Genomic DNA, 23,402 nt, shown 5'->3' on the forward strand with positions numbered 1-23,402 from the left:
TCGATGGCATTTTTTACGTCCGCACAGTATGAAACTTGGATGTAAAGTGAAGCTGTTTTCGAAACACAAATTGTAAATTCAATGTATACGTAAATTTCCAAAAACGGCTGCCACAGTATTCAAAACATTGTCTAAAATTCTTATAACTTTATAATTTTAATTCTTATAATTATGAAACCACACCAATACAATCACTAGCACTTGCATAAAACAGAAATTTGACTGAAGAGTATCGTTTAGTTCAGAGTTCATCGGCACTTTTATTATTTCGATTTTTTTTTTTTTGCTTCTTAAGAACGGCCATGCCGTATCTAGACTTATTTTACCACGTAGCACGATAGTCAGTCCATGCTACGGGGAGACGGTCCGGATGGGATTTGAACCCGGTCCGGCCGTGTGGACTGGCGCCGTTTTTCACATGCACCACCGGGCCGCCCCAATTATTAATGTATATCCATCTAATATTTTTCAATTCACCATAAAAATTTTGTATTTAAAAAACATAGTTTATTATTTTGTTTCGCCACCCGCCATTTCAAACAATGATGTGAGACGAATTAAAAAAAAATCCCCAATTTTTTTGTATGATCGCGATTACTCTCAAACAACGAGATTTGACAATGATTTGACACATTTTACAATTGAAAATCCATACAAAAATACATAATGTAATCGGGTCTTTAGCTATCAAACCTGTTGATGGAGCGAACAAAAGAGCGTTTCATCGTCCAATCGCTGTTGTTCCGTGTGATCGCACAAGTCATTCGCCCATGGTACATGGAAGTATAAATTGATTTTTCATAACCTTTTAAGCGAATTTTCGTCACTTTGATCTAGCCGTACGAGTGGTGAGTGCCACCATGCGACACTGTGTGTATGTGTGACAAAAATGGGAAATTACAGCAAAAGGTAGAGCAACAAAACAAAACAAAATTGTTACAATTCCTCTTATTTTCTTTGCATCAGCAAAACCATCGTTCCACGACCAACTTCATAACCGACCAAAAGAGTGGACCATTGATAGGTGATACGTTTTCGAAGGTTTAAGTATCTCCCACTGTTCAATCTTAAGCCACCCTCGTACTGTGCTGCGTCCCTGATACGACGTGCAGGGGGGGTTTTTTTTGCTTCTATTTTTCGTTGTACTTGTGGCGTCATTTCGCAACACGGAAAACGTGCTAATGCTTCACCATTTTGCTATCACTTCCGGACGTTCTCGGTCGTGCGTTTCGGCCTTTCTTTGCCATCGCACGCTGCCTTCTCAGAAACCGTCTACCATCCCTCCATTCAATTATCATCTTTGTTTGACCTAAGTTTCCCATTTTGAGTCAACACGAAAATCGACTCTTTTACTATGTGTGTGGGTGTGTGCTTGTGTGTGTGTTCTTCTTCTTCTTCTATCCTACGGGCACATTTGCTCTTTGTGTACGATTCCAATAACAAAATTATCACTGAAATAAGATTCCTCTAAAAAAATAAAATAAAAATCCTTAGTAATCGCTTTGGAACGACTGTGACTGCATCACATCCTATCCGCGTGTCCCGAGCAGGAAAAGAGCACCATGAAAAAAGTCTTCGTACGAATTCGGAGTTTCCCAGCGCTTCGGTACCTTTTGCTCGGGTACGAATTATCCCTTCCTTTTCGTACGCCGGGTTGCTGACCCTACTTATCTCATCCGGTAAGGAATCCCTTTCAGCAAAACGATAGAGCCTGGTACGGTTGTTGGGTTGGAACGAGCTGTGCTACTAATGATAATACGAATCCTTGCGGCAAAAATGGGACCACTACGACCACGCGGTTTGATGTTCGCAGAACGGTTTTTTTTTTTTGCTTTTTGCAAAGAAGAATAAAAGAGTGAATGTTACGAGTCGTCTTTCGTTTTTTTTTTTGTTATTTTTCCTTTCATTTCCGGACGAAGGAAATTTGTAACACTGAAGTATTTTAGAAGATTATGGGAAGAAGAGAGAAGAGCAAAAAAAATACCCCGGCACGGTATGTCAGTTGAACCCATCAGACATCGGAGATAATGAGTGTGCTAACGATTTCAGTGGAAAAGCAACCGTTTGCGGAAAAAAAAATCTTCCTGCAGAAATGTGTATTTATGCACTTTTTGCCATCGTTCCCCGCGATGCGAATGTGCGAAAATCCAAATAATGAGACATTGCTGCTGTGTTTTTTTGGGGAGTGTTTGTTGGTGTGCGCTTTCCGTGTGGAGATAATTAAATTAAGATTCAAGGCATCACAGAACTGTTACAGGTGAGCATAGCTTCCTAGGTGCCAGCGGGTACATTTTAACCCTTGCTGGAAAAGCCGGAAATTTTGCATAGGGTACGCAGGCAACCGTCAGCTTGAAACGTTCCCAAGTCGTCGGAGAAAATGCGTTATGCCTCTCCAAAACCAAACCAACCTTCTCGTATAGTAAAGCGTATAAATTTCTAGCCCAAAAAAAAAACACTTACCCTTAATGATTTTTTCTGTGGGCTATATTTCCTAAAGCACGAGATATCAGTTTTGTCAGATGTCTATTTTGTGATGCAAATAGCATAACTTTAGGAGTTTAGTTTTGCGTGTGTTGACAGAATACTCATCATTCGCGGATCTAATAAAGCATGCGTACCGTAGGGCAGTACGCTCGTGCAATAAATATGACTATGTTTACCTTTCTCAATTAGCTTAGCAGAATTCTCTTAGTCCAGTTTATTTACTTTTTGTTTAAAAAAAAAGAAAAAATTCCCACATATTTGTCAGCCAAATAACTATAAGAATATATTGAATTGTGCGAAAGAAGAAAACTAATTACACAAAAGAGGGTTTCCACAAAAACCAGAGTGCTCAACACTCACACTCGGTCGATTGAGCAAACTTCTAATAATGATGCCAATCAACCAATACACAAGTGTCTGCCACGGTCGCCGGTAGTGCTAATGGGCTATAATTGTACCCATTCCGTAATTGGCATTCACACAACTTTCCGCTTCCTTTTCGCACACACGTTTAGTTTGTGGTAATGTAAAATGTGCTGGAATCTATGTTGCAAACTTCGCAAATGTCGGAATCTATACCGCCGTCATTAAAATCGTTACTGGTGCGTCAGTTAAATTCAAAACCTGGTGTTGCGCGCCACCGTTGTAAACGGCCGGCTAATAGTTTAATTTCAAACGAACGTGCTGTTGCGTATTTCGAGCGGACTAATTATATTTCCGTACCAATCTGCCGGACCGTATTATGTGTCCATTGTTATATTATTTGTACGAGGATGAAATTTAATTCCACTACCGCCACTAGAGCGAAATGTTTTTTTTTTTTGGTAAATAATTCGGCTTGCCTACTGCGATGTGCGGCCTTCCCATGGCACGTTAATGTTAGTGACAGCTGGTTTGGTGGTGGTTTTGGAAATTCCTATTTGTTTTGTTCCTCTCTCTCTCTTCTTGGCTTTTAACGACTTTCTGGCTTACTAGGCTTAATTTTACCACGTAGCCGGATAGCCATTCCTTGCTACGGGGGTACGGTCCGGATGGGATTTGAACCCGGTCCGGCCGTGTGGACGGGCGCCGTTTATCACATGCACCACCAGACCGCCCCTAGTTTTGTTCCTACAAAATATTGAAATCCTAACAAGAACATCACATACCGAAGCTACTTTTACAGATGCTTTGAAACCCCCTCGGTAATATTGCACCACCGCTAGAGAGAGCGTGTACAAATCTGTTCCATTTTCTTCCAATAATGAAGATTCACAGCAAAATGCTCTACCAACTCGTGCTCCGTTTTGTACGTCACGCAAATCGCGCATTAAAACTCAAGCCTTTGCACAGTGGTCTAGAGTAGGATAATGGGCGGACAGCCCGATATTTTTTTTAACTTTTTTTTTTATACCATATTTGTTAATTACCTACCCTTAATTTAGTACATATGTACATATATGTACAACGTTCTCAAATTTACACGCATATAATTTTCTGACAAATTGTCCATCTGTCTGACTAGTGTGATGAGGGCACCGTACAGCGTTTTGGTTTGTAGTGTGGCAAGGAAAGTGGTATGACACGTGCCAAAACTACCATTGAACCATGTCCTACACAGCAAAGCACGCCCACACTTTCACATTGAAACGGACAGGAGTCTTTTTTTTTTTTTTTGAGGGGGACAAATATCCTGCCTGTTTCCCAATGTTCTCCCCCATTCAAAAGACAGCGAGCTACTAGGCCGTACTTAAACTCCATACCAGAGCCCAAATTCGCTCGATACTGCCCCATTGCCATCGAAAACCATCATGGCATAGGGCAGCTCGATGGTGAGGGGGGCAGCGGCAGCCAAGGGGGTGTTAAAATCCCAAGCCGAAAAACCGACAGAAAACTGTCAAAGGCAGCACGAACGAGCAAGAACTGCGGGTAAAACGGGAAGCGAACGTACCACCGTGACGATAATATTTGTAAAACATATCAATTTTACATTTTCAATAGGCAACAGCGCTGAAAACACTGTCCCATAGCGAGCGTACGGAACGGCGGGTGTGCGTAACTTTTTGCACCAACAAAAAAAAAGAAAAGAAACACGCCCACCAGTGTGTACAGCTTTCTCGGTGGGCTACCAATCGGTGAAACATTATTCCCACCCAGCATGTTTTAAACGATACCATGAATAGGCTAATGAGAATCTAAGAGGTTGCTTTCGGCGCACTGGTAGCGCGAAACATTGAGACATTATATTGGACAAATTATGGTGTCGAAAGTATGGCAAGCAAAGCATGAAATGAAGGTGGAATGGATACCGTTTCCTTTTTTTAGTGTGGTGAAATAAAACACACTTTTAACTAGGTAGTCGTTAGTGTTGGTTCGTGAGTGAAAGAGCTACCTCAATCGCTTTGGCTCACCTAACTGAGCGCACTCAGTGCGCTCCGTATTTAACATCAAGTAGCTCTTTATTTTACTGTTACATTTGCTTTATTCTTGCATTCATAGCTCAACAAATTCAGTCGTAGCGCAAGTTGAACTGAGCTCAGCTCAGGAAGTTCAATTCGCTCTGAGCGGAGCTACCTCGCGATCACCGCTCATCGAGACGAGTGAGACCGGTTCGCTCCGCTCTTTCAAAAGAGCTACTTACCCATCACTAGTCGTCGTAATCTTTATTGCAAGTTGCTTCATACTTTGTGCTATTTCTTACCTATTTGAAGCATTATATTTTCCCCAAATCGGAAAGCAAATAATTACACTGCAAAACGGATTCAACCCGTTTGATAACCAATGGGAAATGTAATCAAAAAAATGTAGCAAAATGTTAATCTGAAACTAAACCAGCACCAATTGTAAAACAATTACAATCAATCGATAATGCAATCAAGTGGTGCTTAGAATAGTTTAACGCGATTTCTATCACGGTACGTTCCGGTATCGTCCAAATACGTAGTACCGATTTCTGAATACGGCTGTGTACAATAGATAAAGTTCTACATTCTAGCGTACCGGATCACTGTAGCTTACCGCAAAACCCAATTCCAACCCAATAAATGTTACGCGCGAGAAATGGGCGTCTGCACTGCGGGCGCTCACCACGACCGGAAAGCAACGGGTTACTCGACAAACAAATCGAACATAAAAAAATTCACACACACACACACACACACTGTCATATATCTAAGTATCGCAAAACAACGTATGCTTCGGCAAACGGCACCCCTTGACGTTCGTTGACTCACAAACCATGACGTAATGGCTTTGACAAAACCGTTGGGAAAGGGCAGAAGCGGAAAGCACTTGAGCAACGCAATCTAAATTTATCATGAGAATTCACGAGAGCATCGTTCACCGCATAGCCGGCAAGTGGAACTCGTGTTGGTATGGAACGTACGTATCCTACGTGTTCTCATCGCACGGTGATGGATGCGCAGCAAATTGGTGGTCATTGAATATGTACCATGGGTAAGGGTTAGAATATTTGCAAACCAAAAGACATTTGCTGAATTTGTGCATTGTAAAACACGAGTTATTATTTTTTTCCCCGTGAATTTATTATGTATAAGTACTATGCGTGTTACGCCTAAATGTATGCAATCGAATAATTTAAGCTCGTTTTTTAATAGTATACAAACAGTTCGGTTAAAAGTTTATTATTTTTTTCATTTCGTAAAATCCTCTCAAAAGAAATTCTTAATGGAATGCCATTTATCCGTGTGGTCGTCCATGCAGTACGGAAATGATACTGTTCGATGCAATTTGACATATTAACCCTAGTGCCTATCAAAGTCGACGTTTTGACCGGTAGGTCTTTTTATTCATTTTAATTCATTAGCACGGCGTGTATTTTCAATTGTTGCAAATATTAGTTTGAATCCAAAATCCAGTAGAAAACATTTTCGAAAAGTATTTATAGGACGTATATATAATGGAAAACATTAAAAAGATAGTAAAGCTGAAGTGCTTCAGTTTTCAATTGACAAAACATGCAACGCTCAATCAAATCCAATCACAGCTATCGAGCTGTCAAACGTAATGTACACTAAAACCGTTATGCAATCCGCTTCCCGCCCAACCACTAGCGTGATTGAAAAAAAAAGAAACCAAAACACAACAAATAAAAACCAAGCGCAGATATCGATACGATGATCGATTGCAAATCAAATGGTATTTTCCGGTATTGTTTTTTTTCACCCCGCTCCATAGAGCTTACCTCACAATCTTGCATTCTGTCTCCATTCGTTGCGAATCCGGACGGAACAGTCCGCTCCGGGTTCGTTCTATCTCTGGCCGCAACACCAACAAACGAAACACAAACAAAAGTCCAAAAATAAACCTCTTCAGCAACACAAGCACAGTCCCGGGTGACGAGAAACGGGCCAACAACACTAACAGCACCCGTCTAAGACTCTCCTCCGCTTTCTCTGCTCCAACCCTGGAACGAATACGGTCCCGGTCACCGTTATCAATTAATTGAACATTTTTTGGGAACAATGCCGCGTACCGCACAAGCTATAGAACCGTCCCGTTCTGTAAAACGATCGTCCCGACTTAAGGGTGGGATTGTGACTGTGCTGGCTTTCGTCGACAGGAGAAAACAAAAACTAAACGGAAAACGGAAAAATCATGTTCGATTCAGCTAGCCCGTACGATGAATCTATGACTTTATCCCGAACCGTGCAATCAGTTTCCGTTTTTGCAGAATTATGTTTTTTGCGTTTTGCTTTGCATCGAGAAAAAAATACATCACCCAAATACGCACCTTTGCTTCCGGTGCGCCTAAAAGGTAGGCAATTTTATTATGCTTTTCTTCTTTCTCTCTTTCTCTGTATTTCATTTGCTTTCACGCAATCATAGTTCAAAAACTTTGCAGTGCACTTTATTCTGCTGGCCATCAGCGCTAGGTGGGTACATCAGTGATGGCATGTAATCGAGTTAGACCGTAACTTTTCTCATTTATTCGTGGGGGGATATTATTTACCCTTTTAGAATATTTTGCAACAAAGAAAACACACACACACACACATGCAACACGGATATATCCGGTGTGGGTGGTGATTCAAACGATGCTGTTATATTCCGAAACGAAGCTGCCCGCTCGTAGCAGACTCGTTGCATTTGTTCTGACGAATAGAACGTCCAACTATTCAGCATCCCCTTTTACGGGTACGGTCCTACAGTGCTTTCGCGTAGTTTTCATCACATCACACTCCATGATGGCACAGAAAGTGAAGAGAGGTAGGAAAGGGGGGGGGGAGCGAGGGGAGGTGTAACTGACGGGATGTGGAAAAGCATCCTGGACGCATTGATTAGTCTAACGTGCCAGTAAGTGAGGTTGGCGCACTTTACCAGCGAACGAGTACCCGTTCCGGTCGAGTTAATCCGATTTCCGTTCGCTTGCGACGGGAAAAGCACTGAAGCAACGGCCAGATGTTCTTCAACCAATTAAAGTCATTGGTCGACAGAAGGGTGGCAGTGCCGGGGACAGCGGTTGAAAGGGAAGGGTTCTGGTTCTCTTTCGCTTTTCACTACACCGTACGCGCTGCAAAAGGCACGACCCCAATTGCATCAAGCTCGTTGATGAGTTTCTCCATATTTAATTTTTAATCGTAATTAGTACATTACTGGCCGCAAACTATACGACAAAAAGTTGGGCCGTGATGGCGTTTTCCTTCCAGCGCTGGTAACTGAAACCAACGCGTACTAACTAGTGATGGGTGATACGATTCATTTCATGGCTCGACCCCGGAGTCGGCTGCAGCAGAATCGGAATCGATTCCAACCCGTGGGTCCTGAGGGTTTGGGCCGATCCGAAAATATAAGCAGGTTCAGTAGTTCCGATCCGAACTCGCTGCACCCACGGGAAGGAGTCGCTTGCACCTACTGAACCTACTTCGACCCTAGTTCGACCCGAACTCATTATAACCACGCCTCTGTGTCGCTTATGGTAGTTTGCACCTACTGAACCTACTGAACCTACTTCCAACCCGAGTCCGATCCGAACTCGCTGCACCCACGCGTCGAAGTCTCTTATGGTATCTTGCATCTACTGGAATCGTTAAGCCTATTGGGCCTACTTGCATCCACGGGGCGGCCCGGTGTTGCATGTGATAAACGGCGCCAGTCCACACGGCCGGACCGGGTTCAAATCCCATCCGGACCGTCCCCCCGTAGCAAGGACTGACTATCCGGCTACGTGGTAAAAATAAGTCTAGTAAGCCAGAAATGGCCGGCGTGACCTGTAAGGTCGTTAAAGGCAAGAAGAGAGGGAGAGAGTATCCACGGGTCGATCCGAAACGGTTTAGGTCGCTCATGAATGGCTCCGACCCAGTAGGTTCGGGTCGACACGCCCATCACTAGTACTAACGCTAAGTATTGTAACATTTGACAGCTGTCAAAATATGTTCATATACGTTGCTTGACGCTGAATTTCATTTGTTTCTTTGTGTTGTACTTGTTCTTAGTAACTCATCTTTAAAATGCTCCATTGTTCAAACAAAAAAATATATATACAAATATGATGTTCCCAATCGTATACCGGGTATATACGTCGTTATACGTCAAATCATTACATTCAAATCTATGTTATGCTCATGTATTATTAGCAAAGATTTTTTTAAAGATTTTGTTGGCTTATTAACCCGGTAGACGTTACACACAACATCCGCATAACAAGCTCCAACATGGGTTGTTGAATATGATTCGGCGATTCATAAATTATGCACGCATCTCAAGATAAAATATCGTTTACTACGCGGCTCGTAGCTCAAGGTACCACTGTGCATACACTCAGTCCCCTCTGTAGTACCTAGTCGTAGCTACATCCAGTGGTAGATACAGTGCCAAGGAATAATTCTGAAAATTCTTTACTTCATCCAAAACCCGTATCCATAGTGGAAGAAGCAATATCGAATTCTCGTTGTACCTTCCTGGAGCGATACATCCTACCGAAACACCAGAACCATACAGAAAAAGTTTTTGTTTTGCTTTTTAGTCTAATGAACCCACACCGTTCGGGCGAAAGATCAACCGTGCCCAACGGAAGATTGGCCAAATTGACTCGCACGACGCAGTTCCACTAAACGACGACGTAGCAAACGTTCAAAGCCGGATCCGTGCCGGCGATCCCCGGTGAACTAAAGTACTTTGCACAGCTGTACCGTTGGTTTGCGAAAAGGTTCCCGGTAGCCGTACGGAATGGCACACAAAAACCGACGCAAAAATGTCCAAAAGAATGTTGGACAGGAATGTGGTGTAGGAATCTACCCGGTATTCACTTTTCACCGAGACCACTTTCAAGAATTCCCATAACATATCCGATTTTCAGGGTTGGTCGGTTGGTTCACGTATTCATCGTGCTCGCACTAAACTCGTCTCTCGCCCTGTTCGATAAAGCATCCTTTACCGTCAAGACTAGAAATGTTCAACACGTCCTTAAGTGGTGAATGCAAAAGAGAAAACAAAACTCAGGCACACACATACCAAGCCAAAATAAAATGGATTAATCTTGGCCCTTTTGCTGTACGGACACTTGAATGGATAAATAAAAGAACGAAAGAGACAAAAAAAAATCCCTCAGTCGCGTGTCGGTGTTTGTTACGTTATTCCGTTTGATCTTGGGAAACGAATATTTTAATTTTCCACCGCCAAGCAACAGCAAAATGGGAAACATCGGAATCGAATTCCACGTACCACTCCCAACCATAACCAAACCAGGGGGGGGAAATTCGATGACGTGCATAATGCGTATGTACGTATGCAGCACCGTGCGGACCAAAATTGAGCTGATCGAGGCGCAAAAGAAAAGAAGTAGAAACCCAATCCTATATGCGTAACGATACGTGGTATGTGCAAAAATGGAAGCAATAGAAGAAAAAAACAACAACCAAACCCCACCATCAAGAAACCGTTCGTCTGCCTGTCGGCGTGCGTCTGACGACTTTACCGACTGGCTGTGGGGTGTGGTGGAGGGAAGTAGGAGACACAGTCAAGCGGCGTATCCTTTTGCCACCTTGCCACCTATCGGATTCCGTTGCCATGGGGAAAATGGATGGAAAAGTGAATCCCCGAGCGATAATAATATGACAGCGAATGACACGTTCCATGATCGTCCCTGCACTGTTAACAATAACAGCGGTGTTGATGGTTGGAGTCATGGGGGCAGAGATGTGATAAAAACAAATCTTTTTCTTTATGGCGCAACAAAAAAAAACAACCCAAATATTGGGCGATAGTAGAGGTACGAAAGGCACAAGGCAAAAAAATTGACTATCAGGCTCATAGTAGATAACGCAATTCGGAACCCACCGCAATTCCATCATAGTTTTTTTTAAATATCCATACATTCTAGAATGAAAACTTTAGAATGATTTTTTTTGAGAAATTAGTAAAATGTTACCAGAACCATCCAGATTATATGAATGACAAAAATTGAAAACATACAAAAACCCCGTCACCCGGATGACGTTCATTTGACACCAATTTGACGTACCGGAAGGTATCAAATACGCCGGTGTAAATTAAATCCTGCCTGGTGAAACTTTTGCGCTCACCCGAAAAAACGATGCGTCTCCATTTGAAGCTCGAAAGGATAAGCAAAATCTCAACATCAATCATCATCAGTCCGGCGCAAGAAACTTCCGAAGGGCAAAGAACAAACCCGCTACCAACTGCTAACGCACCGGCACGCGAGAGACAATATTGCCATTTAGTGAACCATCTAGCCCGCAAAACAACAACAAAATGAAAGGTTAGCATCATCCGTTCGTGTACAACGTCTCGATTCATCTCTTACAGCTGGAGACGGCTCCAAACACTTCATTATCCTTTTTTTTGTTGTTTTTTTTTTGGTCGATCGATCGTACCTCAAAAACACCCAGCACGTGCTGCACGAGATGTGAATGTATATGCGCCGGGGTAACTATTTTGCTTACGCTGCTACGGGAGCCACTGCTCGGTCTGGTTGCACCATCGCACACCACCCACGAAAACTTTTTGAAGAAGGGTGAAAATTGATGAACATTCCGCAAAACCTAAAACACTAGCACTTGAGCGTACCGGTGCGCATGGAAACCGGGACCAGGGGCCAGGCTTCGACCGGTTTCGGGGTAACCTTCGCACCAAACCACAGTCAATTCGTTGCGGTCTGCACGAAATTATTCCATCCCGGGCTGTGCAAGGGTTTCTTTCGGTGGAACGGTACGGAACCGTGGTAAGGGTGTATGCTGTCGGTCTATAAATAGCGCACCAACAATACCGACGAACACTTAATGCGATTCCCATCCCAGCCGAAAACTGTAAACTCGTGGCACGAATCCTGCCATCTTGTACGATGGGAAAGATTTACCCTTCTGATTGTGGGTTAGCTTCTCAAAAAAAAACCCCACACACTCACATACAGCGAAAAGAAAATGAGCAAAAAAATGTTAAATTAAAGGAAAGTAGAGAAGTCGCATGGTTAAGAGCACGGTAGCATAAAATAAAAATATAGCTTTAGGAACACAAAATAGCAATGTTAAATTTCATCAAGCTTCTTTACCACTGATAGCAACATTCGTTAAAAATACCCAACCATTTCCATCTCTTCACAAGCACAGACCCGGCACGTTGGCAAAGATATTCGTTACCTTAGGGAAAACGATGATGAAGAACGGGGAAAAATCAACAAACCATGAGAGAATCTATTTTGCATGCGGTTTCAAATAAAGAGCAAATGCGTGTCGAGCACAAAACAGTGCATAGTGTACCGGACAGACCGGACATTCTAGCCACACAGGGTAGGGGTTTGGGAATGGAAAACTAGAAATATTCCCCAAACCATTGTTTAAGCTACACCGAACGGTTGTGCCCGAGAACGCTTCCCGAATGAGCGCACACACATACACACGTACAGCTACTTCCGGTACTGGTACTCATTTATCATTTCGCTTCTGACAGGGAGCAGACAAAATAAAATTAATTCATAAATCTGTACCATCAGCTGCGATGCGTTGGCAGAGGGTTTGCACCCACAGCGTTTTGAGGTTAAAATTGATTATGTAGCGTTGGGAGTGATTCACAAAGCTACACTACGGCAGACAGATATTTTAAAAATGTGTTCCATTCACATTGTTGGTATGTGTCACTGAATTAGAGGCGCTTCATACGTAACAGATATACAGTGGAACACCTTTCAAACGGCGTGCCTCTATCAGCGATGAGCGATGGGAATAATCACTCTTATCCGAGAGAAAGAGAGTGGCTATAAGGTTTCGAGCTAGTGATGGGCAAAATGCTGTTTTGGTCTGAATCGGTTCCGGAATCGGATCCGGAATCAAATCCCAGAATCGGATCCGGAATCGATTCCGCAACTAGAAACGATTTCGAACACGAAATAGGAATCAGAAACGATTCCGAACACGGAATCGGAATCAGGTAGTTCCGATTCCGAGTGCCCATCACTAATTTGAATCTTTAAGATTCAATAAAAAAATGCTCTAACTTTAACCCTTGATAATCATTTACTACTAAGTCACTCGTATTGAGTGATTTAAATCCGAATAGAGTAAAAAAAAGTACTCACTCTGTTAGATTGTGTGATTTGAAACGACCAGTGACTCACTCGGTCAACAAATTCGCAAGATTCATGAAGCTCTAACGATTGAAGTCACATTCATAAATCTCACGGCGTTCAATTTAGTGATGAGCACTCGGAACTACCTGGTTCCGATACCGCGTTCGGAGTCATTTCGATTCCAGTTACGATTCCGGATCCGATACCGGTTTCGATTCCACTACCGATTCCGGAATCTAACTCCGTACCTACTATCCGGAATCGATTCCAGAAAATTTGGAACGCTCCGGAATCGATTCCGTCCAAAAACAGCATTTTGTCCATCACTAGTTCAATGCATCTTTCCAGGTTTATGATGTTCACTGTTCCTGAGTTGATGCACGCAATCGCTGGCTAAAAAAGTGAAAAGTTCAACATTCATCTTCCTAAAGAAAAAGATTCATCACTCATTCATTCGGTTGAGAAATACATTCACCCAGTGCTAATATTCATTTTCAACCTCGATGACGGCAAACCGAATGATACGGTATGCTCAAGTTCGGAAAAGTGTTACCAACTTGCCATGATAAAATAATAAGAAACCACAAAGCGCAATAAAAAGCACTCAGCCGAATACTATTGCCACAAAAAAAAGTGATATGAGTAGCTCGTGAGTATCTTGTTCCAATCAAACACCGTTGTTCTGTTGGAGAGGATTACCAATCTACGAACAAAAGGCATTACGCCACACTTCAATACCCCCGACCCAAGAACAGTAGATAATTCCAAAGTGTATTTTTTTCTTACACAAAACTCCCATCATTCGCTGCCTCTCGCAACAAACCCCTCCCACCCTCCGCTTCTCCTTTTCTTTTAAAAGAGATAAACACAGATAAACTAATTACAAATGTGCCGCGGTGAAGCGCCATAATAAATAAGCGGCCAAGCCCCGGCAAAGCGTGCCGCACACGATGAACGCGCACGCGAATCACAACGTGAAAAATGCTGCCCGGCACGAAACAAATCCATTTTCACCACCATTACCAGGCGAGCCCTCTTCTCCCTGTTTTTTTTGCTTTGTATTTTACCAAAGCTGACAAGCATTCTTACAGCAGGGAGAGTAACAACAAAAACGCACTGAATGAGGTACAATACCAGAGTGCATGACACGACCCAAAGATGTAAAAAAGAAAGAGAGAGAGATAGATGGAGTAGGAGAGAGAGAGAATGTAGTAGAGTGAATAGTGAAAAAAGAACCTATTGAAAAGGATCACATTAAACGGTGGCGTAGCGTGGGTTAGTATCAGTACGACGACAAAGAAATTTTCTCCTGAACAGAGCAGAAGCAGTGACAGGTGTGGTAGACTGTAGTGGCTGTACGAGGCTGCAAAAGCTTTCCCAGGTGCCACACACGGGGTAAAGTGTGGTGTAAGCCAAGAGGGGGTGGAGGGGGGGAGGGGGGAACGAAAACAACAGCATTAACAACAACAACAAAACCACAGCTAGATTAAGTGCGAACAGAGACCGTGAAGGCGGGGGGAAGCGAGAGTAACGAAGGGAGTGAGTGAAAGGGGAAGAGAAGAGAAAAAACCTTTGCCCCCCCCCCCCCACCGGATTGCGAAAGGCTCTGCGCTTAAGACTGGTTTATTTATAGCCTGCCAAGCTTTACCAGCACACCGTACACACCGCGTGGTATCAGGCAGCCACAGCCGTTCCTCCACACCATTCTTTCGCTCACTAAAACGCTCGTTACGCGCTTCTTTGTTCTCGAATGCAGCTTGCACTTTAGCATTTCATTCTGGCAAAAGCGCGGCAAAAAGCCTGTACCAGACGGTTGGGTTTTAGCGGACGGGCCGAAATGTGAGTGGCACGCAATAACGAACCCCTCTCCCACCTACCGAACCGAGCGTGGCAACCATCGAGTTTTCCTTGCTGACGTCACAGCGCATTGAAGACTTCCGGTTTTGGGGTTAATCGATCGATCACCGGTTTTTTTTTTTATTTGTTGCCAATGCCAGAGCCAGGCAAAAATCAATTCCCGACCGATACGATGTGGCGATACGATATTCCTTTCTGCTTTTATTTTAACTCTCCCTCTCTCTCTTTCCTTCCTTTTATTCCCATACTTCGTCTCTCGCTTTCTCCGCTCACCGTTTCATGCGGCACCAGGCGCCTCCATTAGAAGGGCAATGGGAGCGTATTTTGTTTCCATTTTCTCGCTGCTCTTTCGCTCTTCCTTCGCAACCGTAAAATTTGCTTTGGAAAAGCGAGAGCGACCTCTAGTTTTTTTTTCTCCATCCCTACCCCATGCCTTTGGGGACCAGATCGCCTCCCCTCCCCCCTTCCCGACGGGACGACAACGGTCAATAATGGAAGCCCCTGTTACCGAATTTCATCGTACCGTGTTCACCCTGTTCGAGTTTTTTTTTTCCTTCCGCCATTTCATCGTTCCGTACCGTAAAACGGTTCCCGAGAGAGGTTGCATAGTGAAATAGTTCATGAAACGATACCCTTCCCTACCGCGAATGCATAGCGCTCGAGTGCAGCCACTTAAAAACTCGCAGCACAATGGAATGGAAAGGGCCGTATACGCGATCCAGCGGGTGTGTGTGTGTGTGATTGCCCGTATGCTTTAGTTTGGTGTATGTGTGTTAGGGAAAAGGTTTTTTTTTGTATTTTGCTTCGGTTGTTTTGTTTTGTTACGCTTTGATTCCCTTTTCTCTTCCGCCAGTATCAATCAGGTTCAGCAGCTGGGCAACACTGGCGGTAAACCATCGCATGATGTGTACTTCTGTCTATGGCACTTGTACTATTCGTATTCTATTCTTTCTCTTTTCCTTTCCTTCCACAAACCAGACACCTAGACGAAGCTTTTATTTCTGTAATTCAGATTGATATCCGGAGACGTGGAAAGTTTCCCCTTGATGCGATTGTTCAAAGCCTCATGCACCGGTTGCAAAATAACTAAACACGCTGTACTGTTCGATAGGTAAATGAAACTCATCGGTAGCCTACGCATGTTTTGAATGTGTTTAATTAATTTCGTTCAAAAATTATATTTGCTCAACCAATTACTGGTACGGGCGTCCACTAGTTTTCGATATCCACAGAAGAAAACAACAACACCCACACCACCATTCGAATACTGTACCGCAATCCTGGTCACGGCACCATACATGCTTTCGTAAAGAGCATTTTTTGCACAAACTTGTTGCGCTTCAATGAAACAAACAAAAATACAAACATATTGCGAATTGGTTAAAACACAGCAATGTTTGCATACTGTATCAACACAATTTGCAGACATAATTAAGATAGCTTTGATGGTGTTTTTATTCGTTGTGCTGCAAGAGAACACAAACAAATATTCATTCAGCTTTACCCTTTTTGGTGTGTATTTGGTCCCACGCGCTCTTCCGTCCGTACTCTTTCGTCGGATGATAGCATAACTTTAGAACTATTTTATGGCAAGGTCGACAGAACCATGGGCCCCACCCAGAAGGGTTATAAGAATCGGCAACAGTGAGCACCTTGACGAATTATTAATGCAATTACGGCAAAGTGTTGGCAAAACTGGAGCGATCGACCATGGGAGACAATCTCTCCCCAGGGGGCGGACGAGAGTTTGTGAGTTTCACCAACCGGGTGAAAACGTTCCGGGTTGCTCCCCAGACGAAAGGTACCAATTGAAATGGATGTAAAAAAAAGGTTCCCGGGGGAGGGGGTTTGGAAGAGTAGGCTGCGTACTAACACACGAGTGAAGTATTTTTAGAGGGTATGGAATTATTTTAGTGGTATCTTGTGATGCCGCCGGAACCGCTTGTCAAGTGTGCGACCGACATTAAAATTTATAATAAACAGCCCGTAAAGCGGGAAATGTTTAAAATAATAGAAATAAACTTTAAAAAAAACACACCTTATATGCTTTATCTTTTTTTTCAGTGTTCATTGCAATGAGTACAGGTGTTGGTGGGAGAGTGAGATGTATAGAAACATAGCCAAAACAAGCCAAATTTGCTACCCCAATGCCACCGGCCCAAAAAAAGGGCCACAAGGCCCTGGTGGTCATTCTCATCTCATCCATTTCATCTTTGTAAGTGTAATTTATTTTCTTTTGCATTTTTCCCCGCTTCATGTTGTTCTGCTCGTAATACGGTCCATGTGGTTGATTCGGTTAAATATATGCATGAAGTTCTGTGTACACGTTCCCGTGTGCAGCTGGACCCGTGTAGGGAAATATACGTTTGATCGATTTTGTTGTTGTTGTTGTTCTTCTTCTTGTGTTCTTTTCACCCAACCTTCTATACCGTCCAGCCGTCTATACCCCCGTACCCTTCATTTCCAACCTGTCCAGCAATATTGGGTATTTGTTTTTCTCGCAAAAAAAAAATCCCCAAACCCTCACCCAACCAACCACCATTGTTTTGACCTGTATTTGTTCCCATTCCCATTGCGATCGATCTGTTTGGCAAATGCCGAACGATGTCAATCAGCAATGGTACGAAATGGTCCCGGGGAACCTAGTGAAACGGTACAGGAAGGGTATTCGTGCACAAACACACACACACACATGCACACATGCACATGGAATTTCGATTGGATTATTTGCATAAAAAAATAAATTATACCATTGGTGGCCAATTGCTAACGACGGGTGGTCAATTGCCTGCGTATGGATTCAAATTGCGGAATACTAGAAGGGGATAAAGCGTTGGGGGGTGGGGGGCAATCGTGGAAGGCATATTGGGTAGAAAACAATGCGAATTTATAAGCCTGTTCGTACAGTTGGGGGGGGGGAGGTTTTAAAATTGCAATCGACCAGCAAACAATAAGCAGCGAGCAGATAAAAATAACACAAAAACGCAGTACCCATAGCGCACTGCGGGAAATAATAATCCATCAGCATCCATCTAATAATCCACGAGCATTTCGCACGATTTCGTTGCTGCACGGCGCTGCCAAACTGGTTAAGGTGAACAAAAAAATCGTTGCATACGGTGTGTGGGGTGGTTTTTTTTCTGTTTCGACCCGCCAGAAAACAAATAATTACCCACTCTGTCAAGGATGGTTTTAACTGTATGAAGCTGTTCGCATTTAAATTCATTAAAGGTGTATCACACCCCTTCAGACAAATCAGTATGTTCGAGAAAAGAAAAATGAACAATTTGGTTTTTGTACACAAGTTTTCAGAATTACATCTAAAGGGTTTGAGCTGATACAACACTAAGTGGTGCAAGTTAAAAATCGGTTTCCCCATTGACATACAATGTTCATTAACACTAGAACTACCACGCGTTCGTGGTTATTTTTCGAACAATTTCGAAGAGTTGGAGTAAATTTTACAGTTTATTGGAGATCTTATTATAGAAAATATTTATATGTAAATTCATGTTTCAACTACTTTAGGATTGTTTAACCCAAAAAAATAATGTAATACAAATCAAGTGTTCCAGTCAAAATGACTGGTCCAGTAGTTCTAGTGTTAAATTTTTTTTAAATAATTTGGGTAGCTCTTGGTCCAAAATTCACAACAAATACAGGGTTTCCCCTCTATTTTTGAACATTTTTGATTTCGTCAGAAAAGATATTTTTGATTTCGTCCCACAATCTTTTGAACAAATACGTGCGAACATAAAAGCAGTATCAGTAGATGCAGAACACATCTCCACCACAATGCACCAACGTGCGGAGTCGTCCTGCCAGAATCACCTGCCAACCGCTTGCTGGCCATGTTTTTGTTTTTGTTTTTGTTTTGCTTAAGTACTTGTCTGTGACTTACCTGTGGCAATGTGCGGGCGAGCATCTTACATACGGCTCACCCTCAATACACCTCCGGCATGCGGTTCCGCATAAAGCAGCGTCGTTTCCACCCAAATAAAAAAAAAACTCTGCTACGATATGACGACGCTGGAAGGTTTGCGATGGTGTGTAAGTGCTCCCACACATACACACATTCGGACGCACGCACGCACACACACACAATTACACACGTCCACACGATGTAACGAGGAGCGGCAGCCGGGATTTCGGGTGCGCTTGATTGATTGAAGTCCTGAGATTCGTTTCTGGGCTGCGTTACAGCTTGGTCCAAAACGCGTTTCGGTCGCCCGGTCCTTTTGCACTGATCCAGTTTTACCACCGATCAGCTTGCTCGGTGGCAGCCAGCATTAGCTCACACACCAAACAGTCGCTGCACACCGGCTGCATTCTGCTCACCAAACCATGCAAAAAAACACCCATAGAAATACACATCTCCATACACATATATATCTGTATATATATAGTATACACACACACATACTACACATCGAGTAGGTACACTGAGGAAATAATGGATGGTGGGGATATCGCGTTGTGGGGAATGAGGTTGATGATGGTCGGCCTGCAGATACGGTTCCTACTGCCTTTGTAAACCCTCTAACACAATTCCGTCACGTCCAGCTGGGCCGGCTTCGGTATGCAAAAACACACACACACACACACACTCGTCCGCGCACACATACATACAGACATTCACATCGAGAATTGCAACAACAACAAAGAAACAACATTTGCACCTCACATTGATTCGTTGGTAGGATGTCGAAAAGCAATGGTAGGGTGCAGGCGACAGAGGAAGAAGAAGGGGTGGTTCGATGAGTCTGATCGTCTATAGATTCCCTTTGCATGCGAACGAACAATCAATGCCACTCGGACTGAGATGCCGAACGACCGAACGGTCCACCACTGCCACCTTCGCCAAAAAACACACCTGATGCCAAAGCCACACATCGAGATACATCCAATTCTTGCACCGCTTTTTCGGAATACAAACACACACATACACACACACTCACAAACACATCGACATACCAGGCACATACCAAGCGTTCGTGATGGTGGTAAAGTGTGCCCGGACCTGTTTGCGGTTCCAAGTAACTGGCAAAGATGGCCCCGAGGGGGCAACAATGGAAAACTGAACAGTCAAACAAATATTACAAGTAGAACACGTACCACGTACGTAAATTTGAAAAGGATTTTTCTTTTCTTTTTTCTTCTCATGCGTGGTCTCCAGCTGTTATCTAGGCGGTAGGAGGGGGGGAAGGACGGTTTTTTTATTCTTCATATTGCTTTGTTTGGCTTAGAATCTCCCCCGTCGGCAACGGTAAGAGTTTCCGAAGTTTGAGTACTAATTTTGTATCTATGTTCCGGAAAACAATGTTTTTTAAGTAACAATTTTGTGCGTATTTTTTGTGGTACTCCTATAGAACGCTTACTCCTATAGAAGAACCTACTCCCGCACCGTTTTTAACACGGATTTATTTTCATTTCAACGCATAAGTAACTCTGGAAGCAATTGCTTCTATGAGTACAAACCCCGCAGGTACTATTTATACACAATATAATAAAAGATTTGGTATTGCATTACCACATCCACCTATTCATCTTGGCACAGCGGCCTACTTTCCAGACTTGCTGGATTTTATTCACTTTAGCTAGAATCAATAATACCCTTAATAAGCATTACAGTCATAATACGAACTTGTTCCCAAGCAGCAAATAATGGTACGGAAAAAGGATTTTGAAACGGAATATCACAGTTACTATTTCACTTGAAGTACGTGAGCAAGGTACTTTGAAAGCATTTTTATGCTAACAAAGAGCACAAACGTCTATCGATAAGACTTCTATGAAAAGATTCTTTTATCAGTATTCGTACAAACCATAACTTGATCGGATCGGTACGAACGCAATCCGCTGTACGGCTTCGGGCAAAAATGGAAATTCAATAGCGATAGCTAATACGTTTAACAATGCGCCTCTCGCTGCATTGATGCACTGTCCTGATGCACACGGTACCGGTATGCTTACTGCGAAGAGGGCAATCTAAAAGGGTAAAACATCAGAATGTACCCGTCCTGTTTAGTGATACCGGAAAGCAATAAACATTGATACGTTCGCATTCAATTTCCCTGGATGATGTTTCAATAGATGGTTTAAGTGATGTGCTCCGACTGGCATATCATCGCAGAACAATTAATAAAGCACAAGGTTTTGACCGTCCCGGTCTAAGCTGAATGCCCTCAAATGCGTTACTATGCAACGCTCAACAAAATAGAAATCCATGTACACACTGCGGAACATATCTACGTGTCACCGGAGTTTGAATAACAGACAACCATGGAACGTATGTTCTTTTAATGTGTTACGCCGCATCGAGAAAAAAAACCCCGCATAAGCTTAGCAAGGATCTACCTTCTGCTTTTAGCGCAGCAAAATAGATGTAACACAATGGAAGAAGACAACAACAATAACAACAACAAACGTACGCAGCCACTCCGGTACTATGAGTGACCAGGCGTCTCCATGGACGTTTGTACATGTACGAAGAGCAGTAAATTTCCCGAAGGCGAATACCAGCGAGCGACCGATTCTTTGCACTGGTACGCTCAACAACTGTGAATGAACAAACACCGGACGGTCCCAGCACCAGCAAGCTAACTGTGTAAGGAATTCGGAAAATATTCTAGAAAACACACCCAGGGCAGGCAGTGTTTATCTACTCAAACCATGCCCTTAGTTGCTAGCTTTATGTATTTTTTTTGTACACACATCTCTCTCTCTCTCTCGGCTTTTCTCTGTCAAACTGTTCCTATCTTTTTCATTCGTTAGTCACTTGTTTCAGCAAAATTTACTAGCAACTAGAATAATATTTTCTCCTCAATATGGTGGGGCGACCTAGTCGACCAGCTTCTACAATGCCCCATTATGATGTCGATTTTGAAGATTCGGAAAATTTTCCAATGCTACACAGCAAGCCCATACTGCACAAGAATAATTGCACCGTGGGTTGCGGGTGAAAACACGAGCATCAAGGCGATAACTCTACCCGTGGAATAGCTGAAAGGCAGGGGTCGGCACACCGGTCCCAAAGCTTTTGATTCCCCTGGTACTAATACTTTAGAAAGATTTCACAAAATTAACGCTATAAAGTTCCCGGCTGTTATTTACTAACTTCTCACTTCGGCATTGTCATGCTTAAAATCGTTTGAAAATTTGAAGGGGCAAAAATGTTGGAGTTTGGGTAATCGTTTTACTACTTTTTGCTACACTCATGACCAATTTCATGCTTTAAATCAACACACCGTCTGAACAATGCGAGGCTACCAGGAATTAATTGAAGGAGAAGAAACGAAAAACGAATATTTACATAAACATACTACATTTGATGTTGATATTAATAAAATATTAATTAATATAATAATTATGAAAAAAGTTTTCTTATATCATCGGGGTCGAGATTTTGTGTTCTTCCAAAACAAAATTTCTGATGGCCGAACCCTGGCTAAAGGTTATAGCCAAAATATCCTGACAAGATTCTGTCGCTCTTTGGGAAAGTGAATTGGATTGAGGTTCGCGGGGGTTTGTAAGAAAAACAAAGAAGTGAACCTCGACCGACTCGTTCCCGTCTCAATTGTTTAGATTCGCTTTAACTCTGCCATTAATTCTGCTGCCGCGGTTCGGCTGCCGCATTTTGTAGGAGGCAAACGAAGGAAAGCCCATCCCGAGATGGGTCCTACAATAACAGACATTTGACATGGCTCGAGCGAGAACTGATCGTGAAACACTTCGGTCCCATCGTTACAACGCAGCAACAAAGCAATAAAGCATAAAATGCCTACGAAAAAAAAGAACATTGGTGAAACAAAAAAAAAAGGAAGAGTAAGAAAGTCCCCGCCGTGTGGCATTTCACATGATGGAAGGTAGCTAGCGGACGATAAAAACGTAATTACATCGACACCCGGCAGCCACCGTTGTGTGTGCGATCGAGCATTGCAAATTCCCCGTGCTCTTTCGAACCAATTCTGCTCGAATATTTAACCTCTTGTGTAACGACGACGACAGATTCTTGAACAGATACGACAACGCTAATTTTGTACTTTACGAATTTTCGGACGGTGGTAGGCAAAACTTTAACTAGTCATGAAATGTTCATGTAAATCTGGTTCAAATTTATTTCCCGTTTTTCTGCTTTGCCGAATCCGAAAATAAAGGAGCCGGTGCGATTGATCCCCCCCATTATATATGTATATACCCTGACGCCCTCTATCGGAATCAAGCGGTCCTAGTACAGGGATGTCAAACTGCTTTGACAGCTCTCAACAATAGATCTGTAACAGATTCAGCAAAGTAGTAGTTTTGCTATTACTTAAAAATCTAAATTATAACAATCAGTACCATGTAATGTAATTGTCATGTTGGAAAAAGGGGAAATATTGTATTGTATAAAATACAAACAAACAAATTAATGCATTTTTTTGTCGATCTTTGTTTGAAAATATTCGCTTAAGCTGAAACTTTATACAACGTTTCCAATTTTTGTTTATTAATGTACACATTAATGTACACTTACCCTCTCGCACTATTTCATAAAATG

General features: G+C 42.8%; 1 protein-coding gene across 5 annotated transcripts in view; it reads right to left on the reverse strand.

Moving 5' to 3' along the window:
- The window catches only part of LOC125760558 (eye-specific diacylglycerol kinase), a 145,580-nt gene that overhangs the window by 103,460 nt on the left and 18,718 nt on the right, over positions 1 to 23,402 (reverse strand). For 4 of the 5 annotated variants that reach the window (XM_049420834.1, XM_049420810.1, XM_049420849.1 and 1 more), the window contains exon 2: positions 18,765 to 19,193. The exons of the other annotated variant lie outside the window; for it this stretch is intronic. The gene's annotated coding sequence lies outside the window, so the exon portion shown is untranslated. The remainder of the gene's footprint in view (positions 1 to 18,764; positions 19,194 to 23,402) is intronic. 5 annotated transcript variants of the gene reach the window in all.

The sequence above is a fragment of the Anopheles funestus genome, chromosome X (assembly GCF_943734845.2).
Source record: "Anopheles funestus chromosome X, idAnoFuneDA-416_04, whole genome shotgun sequence".
Classification (NCBI taxonomy): domain Eukaryota; kingdom Metazoa; phylum Arthropoda; class Insecta; order Diptera; family Culicidae; genus Anopheles; species Anopheles funestus.